We start from the raw sequence: 6,931 nt of genomic DNA, 5'->3' as shown, positions 1-6,931 counted from the left end.
AATGTTGCAGAAGTTTAGGAAAATGTTCCATAATTCCTGGGGTCCAACAATTTTGGCCTCAACTGTATTTACCATTTTCACAAGCTGTATTACAGAGCCATGTGTCACTGAGAATGCTTCCTTAAGTGGCTGTCAAATGTTACTAAAGCTAAATACTTGCCTAATGATGCAGGAAGGGGCATCACGGTGACATTGTCATCCGGGTGGCGCTGTAACGGGTGAGATCGATGATAGCGATCTCATCAGAGTGAATCAGTCTCTGAGGATAGGAAGGCGAACGCTACCAACATCTGGATCTTCCAGAAGGTGAGTAAAACGCCCACTGCACTGCTCTGCATAGAGCTCCCAGCGACTAGCCTGAGCTACACACGGGATTACCACCAGGGAGGTTAATTTTTAAATGAACAAGTGCTACTTTCCCAATTTATGAACATAAAGGTTTTCATTAAAAAAAAAAAAAAACTCAAGCACATCACAACTGCACTCCTACCAAGTTAAACTGAGTCTGATTCCGGTCAGGAAAAGCACTCTCCTGAGTTCAACCCTTAATATTACAAAAATGCTGACCGACACTATTTCAGCTTTCTTATATTGAATTACAATATATCACTTGGGCACGATCTGAGCCTAAACCAAAAAATCCATTTAGGAGAAAACCACGTAGACCAAAGAAAAAAGGCTACTGGACTTCGGACTCTGGATCACAGTCCGAAGTTGAGAGAAAAGGGAAAAAACCTAGAACAGCCACTCTGGGAAGAAAAAAACAAGGAGAGGGAGGAGAAGAAAACGAGGAATCATGTGCAAAGAAAGTGTCCTGGAAGGGGATGTCCCAAGAAGGATTTGCTTAGAGACAACTTCAGAGCAAAACCAACTACAGGTGTTGAACTTATCAGGAGTATCACTACCTGATCCTTGTATCAAGGCCTTACAAGAGGGCCTGAATTTTGCTACTACAACAGCCTTTGACTTTACCAGGTTTGAAGTAGACATCTATAAGAATGTTCGGAAGATCAACCTTTATAGAATGTGTGGGGGTATCCCCCACAGCATCAACACAATCAAGTATAGGGCCACTAGGCTTTTTACCAAGTTTGTCTTTTCAAGATAGTGTCGCTATCAGCGAACTAGTCTTTACTTGCTGAAACAGATAACCCTAATGGAGACTCTACCGATGTCAGTTTTAGACAGGCCAAATTTAAAGCATGTAAATCAATCAACCCGGTCCCTCCCTTGTCAGGTTCTGCCTTGGATATATTCCAGAAACAAGTTTTGAGAGAATCACAGGCTTTAAAGGGAAGGTCCAAGCAAAAAAAAAAAAATGAGTTTCACTTACCTGGGGCTTCTACCAGCCCCATACAGCCATCCTGTGCCCTCGTAGTCACTCACTGCTGCTCCAGTCCCCCGCTGGCAGCTTTCTGACCTCGGAGGTCAGGGCCACATTGCATACATTTTTACGCATTCCAGCTAGTGCAGGAACAAAAATGTATGCGTTGCACCACTAACGCGTAAAAATGTATATGTTAATGTTCCTGCACTAGCGGGAATGCGTAAAAATGTACGCAATGCGGCCCTGACCTCCGAGGTCAGAAAGCTGCCAGCGGGGGACTGGAGCAGCAGTGAGTGACTACGAGGGCACAGGATGGCTACATGGGGCTGGTAGAAGCCCCAGGTAAGTGAAACTCATTTTTTTTTTTTTGCTTGGACCTTCCCTTTAATCTATCCACGGGCTGAGAGAAACCTTTCACCCAGCGAATGGAAAGCCATGAAATGGTTGAGGTCCCGCCCAGATTTGACTATCAAAAAAAGCTGACAAGGGAGGGAACATAGTAGTATTGTCAACACAACAGTATGTCAGGGAAGCTATGAGACAGCTAGAAGATCTTACTACTTATGTAAAACTACCTGCAGACCCCACCTCCATCTTCCAGAAGAAATTGAAGAATTTGTTGTGAGGGGGAATAATGTCAGGCTTCCTGGACCAAAAATTGGGGGATGATTTGCTTCCAGAGTGTCCAAGGAGGCCTGTTATTTACTTTCTACCAAAGGTGCATAAGTCCCTAGTGGATTCTCCCGGGCCAGCCCATTGTCTCCAGGAGGGGCTCCATCACGGAGCCTCTCTTTAAATACCTGGACCATGCCCTTAGACCTCTGTTGGCCTTTGTTCCATCGTATCTGAAGGATACAACACATGTTCTCAGGATGGTTGAGCAGGTAAAGGGGCCAGCCTCGCGACCACTGACGTGGTGAACCTGTATAACAGGATACCACAAGAGATGGGAGCGAGGCTGGTCCAAGAAATACTACTTGCCACCAAATTGGTGGAAAAACCTGAAAGCAAGTTGTTGTCTGAATGCCTAAGATTCGTCCTGGGGCATAATGCATTCAGATTTGGTGATGTTTGGTATAGGCAAATATCAGGGACGGCAATCGGGACATCAGTAGCCTCTACGTTTGCCAATATATTTTTGGGTAAGTAGGAGGAAAGATACATCTATGGGGACAGTAATCCCTATAGATGTGATCTGAGGGCATGGTCCAGGTATGTTGACAATGTGCTGGTCATTTGGGGTTCCACCAGGGACAGTTTTATTTCCTTTTTTGGAATATTTGGACAAAAATGATAGGAACATGTTCACAGGAGAATGGGGTGGAGATGGGGTCAATTTTCTTGACATCACTCTATAGGTGCACAATGGTGTATTAATCTCTCGGGGACATAGGAAGGCAACAGCTACAAACTCAGTTTTACATCATGAGAGTTACCATCCTCCCCATGTAAAATCGGCAATTCCATATAGTCAATATCTCAGATTGAGAAAAAACAATTCTAGGGATCTAGATTTTGAATTTCAGGCAGAGGAAATTATCAATAGATTTATTGATAGAGGGTATAATGTACAGGAACTTGAGACAGCTTTGGAGAAGGCTAGGTTAACCTGCTAAACGGTCTGGACGAGCTCAGCTCGTCCAACACGGCCAGAGGCTGCCGCTCAGGCCCTGCTGGGCCGATTTTTGTCAAATAAAAAGCAGCACACGCAGCCGGCACTTTGCCAGCCGCGTGTGCTGCCTGATCGCCGCCGCTCTGCGGCGATCCGCCGCGAGCAGCGGCGAAAGAGGGTCCCCCCAGCCGCCTGAGCCCAGCGTAGCCGGAACAAAAAGTTCCGGCCAGCGCTAAGGGCTGGATCGGAGGCGGCTGACGTCAGGACGTCGGCTGACGTCGATGACGTCACTCCGCTCGTCGCTATGGCGACGATATAAGCAAAACAAGGAAGGCCACTCATTGCGGCCTTCCTTGTTTATTCTGGGCGCCGGAGGCGATCGGAAGATCGCCTCCGGAGCGCCCTCTAGTGGGCTTTCATGCAGCCAACTTTCAGTTGGCTGCATGAAATAGTTTTTTTTTTATTTAAAAAAAACCCTCCCGCAGCCACCCTGGCGATTTAATCAGAACGCCAGGGTGGTTAATAGACAAACAGTCTTCTTGAGGAGAAGACTGGAGCAGGAAGATAGGTTTGTTGACTTCACACCAATGGCTGATAAGGTCAAGGAAATCATAACTAAAAAAATTGGTATATTTTACAGCAGGACTGTGGATTCAGGCCAAGAATCCATAATCCACCACTGTTAGCCTATTGAAGAGGCCCTACTTTGGGATCACTAGTTACTAGGAGTGAGTTTGTTAAACCACAGATAAAATCCTGGTTAGGCACAAAAAAAAAAGTTCAGGGCTATTATCCATGTGGCCATTGTACCACATGTGATCACATCAAAAAAACTAAGAATGTTAGATTGGGTGACATTAATTTTCAAATAAAGGATTTTATAACTTGCAGAACTGAGTTTGCGGTGTATGCCCTCCTGTGTCCCTGTTTATTCTTCTACATAGGTAAAACTACTCACCCAATGAGGGAACGATTAGTAGAACTTATTAGGAAGGGTAAAGGCAGAGTCCCAAGACTTGTGGAACATTTTAACCCTCCTGGCGGTATGAAAAATTCCGCCAGGAGGCAGCGCGGCAGTTTTTTTTAATTTTTTTTAAATCATGTAGCGAGCCCAGGGCTCGCTACATGATAGCCGCTGCTCAGCGGTATCCCCCCGCCTTCGGCGATCTCCGATCAGGAAATCCCGTTCAAAGAACAGGATTTCCTGGAGGGCTTCCCCCGTCGCCATGGTGACGGGGCAGGATGACGTCAGCGACATCATTGGGAGTCCCGATCCACCCCTCGGCGCTGCCTGGCACTGATTGGCCAGGCAGCGCACGGGGTCTGGGGGGGGGGCGCGCGCCGCAACGGATAGCGGCGATCAGTGTGCTGGCCGCAGCTAGCAAAGTGCTAGCTGCGTCCAGCAAAAAAAAAAAGAAAATTGGCCGAGCAGGGCCGGAGAAAACCTCCTGCTCGGCTTACCCCAAACTACGTTCGGGGTTACCGCCAGGAAGGTTAACCTTCTGCTGCCCGCGTCACGCCAGTAGGCGTGGCCCCGGCAGCAGCCCCAGGACTGCCTAACGCCAATTGGCGTAAAGTCCTGGGGCTCTGTTTTGCATGAGATTGCGCGCATGGTGCGCGCGCATCTCATGCTCGGAGGGCGGAGCTCCGCCCCGCCTTCAGTCTCCGAGCGGCTATCTATTTACTAGGTGCAGCGCTGCACTGGGGACAGCCGTGTGACGCGGCTGTCCCCATGGGGGACAAGAGAGCGATCGGCTCTCATAGGCAGAAGCCTATGACAGCCGATCGCCATAATTGGCTGGCTGTGGGGAGGGAGGGAGGGAATAAACTTAAAGAAACGGGTTTTGAAGAAAAAAAACAAAACAATATTTATTTAAAAAAAAAAAAAAACATGGGGGGGAGCGATCAGACCCCACCAAGAGAGAGCTCTGTTGGTGGGGAGAAAAGGGGGGGGGGGAAATCACTTGTGTGCTGAGTTGTGCGGCCCTGCAGCTTGGCCTTAAAGCTGCAGTGGCCAATTTAGCTAAAAATTGCCTGGTCACTAGGGGGGTTTAGCCCTGCAGTCCTCAAGTGGTTAAAGAGGTTCACCAATGTGACCCTACTCAATTGAAGATGGTGGGACTGTTTTCTGTGATGACCCCTAGAAGAGGGGGGACAGAGAGAGAGAGACTTTTTCTAAAAGAGAATCAACCTGGATTTCAAAGACAAATGCTATGAGCCCATTGGGGTCCAATGATAGAAATTAAGTGTTTTCTTGCAAAAATATTAGTTATTGTTATAATGCAATAAGGGTTATAGGCCTCTCTCCTTCATCTTATCTGGTTTTAGGTTGCCACTCTCTGGTTTTTCTCTCTAGTCCTTCATAGTACAGTCAACCTAAATGTATGTAATTACCTCTTTTTCTTGGTGTGGGATCTTTTTCTTAAGTGATGCGTGAAGTTCTTACATTCAAGGTTACCCCTGGCTAGTGTGCTCTGTGCAGTCTGGACCGAATCCTCCTTTGCCTGTGTGGGTTTCCTTGCACGGTACGCATTGCTACGTCCAACGGGGGCAGCCTAATGCTTCATACACACTTGAGATAAAAGTCTTTGGAAAATGCATAAGGATCTGCAGATCTCATAGACTATGAATGCATTTTGCAGGAATGATTTTTTGCAGGAACAGATCTTTTGCAGATAATGATCTTTTGAGTGTGTACGGGCATCTTTGTGTCCAGCATCTTGCAAAGATTTTATCTGATGGGGAGTGCAGCTCCATAGAATAGACTGTGTAGAGTATGGCTCTCCTACTACATGGAAGGGGGTAAAATTGGTCTGTGATCTTGCATTTTCCAAAGACTTTTATCTCAAGTGTGTATAAAGCATTAGGCTGACTGCCGGGTGGATGGAGCGCAACCAGGACACTGGTAGGTCGCCATGGCTGCGACGTTCTAGGTGCGCCGCTGAGCGTGGTGACGCGACAGTTTTTGCCACTAGTGAGAAGCTGTGCTCCATAGTGACACACGCCTGCGCTGGAGGACTTGGGTCTGACGTTGGCTGAGGAGGATGAGGTGGGCGTATACATTATGGAGAATTTAAAACGCCCACTCAGCCCACTGCGTTTGAGCCTTATTCCCGCCACGGAGAGCAGCAGTCCACAAGAAAGCTACTTTAGCAAAACAATTGTCGACCGGACAGGTCTCTGGGGGTGGTGACACCGGAATAGTGTTGTATTGCGATTGGATACATTCAACTGTACTATGATGTCTTAATTGCAAGCTATGCTAATAAATATGGCAGTTTAAAACCAGCTGGTGCCCATGTGAAAACGTTGTCTGTGGTTGAAATTTTTAAATGAAAAAACAGGTACTATTTTCCCAATTTATGAACATAAAGGTTTTCATAAAAAAACAAAAAAAAACAAACACATCACAAATGCACTCCTACCAAGTTAAACAGTCTGATTCCAGTCAGGAAAAAGTACTCTCCTGAGTTCAACCCTTAATATAATACAATAATTAATAGTTCAGCTTTCTTATCTTGAATTACAATATATCACTTGGCCAAACACCACTCCAAAGGCTGAAAATGACAGATGTGGACTGTGGTGTACAAAGTATTACAATGTTACTTGTACTGTGCAGCTAATGATGCTTATAGCAGAACATGAGAAACACACACACTACAATTTTTAAAATGGCTTTTCAATTAAAAAAATTGAAATTATTTTTCTAACTGATTGTAAATTAAAAAAAATATGACCGATGTACCACACATGGTCAATTATTGGTCAATTATTGCTCAATTATGAAAAAAAAAAAAAAAACACCCTTTAGATATTTGAGGAAATCTGAATTTTTTTTTATTTTTTTTTTATTATTTTTTATCAAATTGCCATAAAATCAGATCATTTTATTGTATGATGTGTGGCCACCATTACAGTTACAAAACTAGTTATGCATTTTCTGATAATTTTAGGTTGATTTGTTGGATGCAAAAATTAAGTGCAAAGAA

This window comes from Hyperolius riggenbachi, chromosome 1, assembly GCF_040937935.1.
Source record: "Hyperolius riggenbachi isolate aHypRig1 chromosome 1, aHypRig1.pri, whole genome shotgun sequence".
In the NCBI taxonomy this organism is placed as follows: Eukaryota; Metazoa; Chordata; class Amphibia; order Anura; family Hyperoliidae; genus Hyperolius; species Hyperolius riggenbachi.
Note: the sequence above shows the minus strand (reverse complement) of the source record.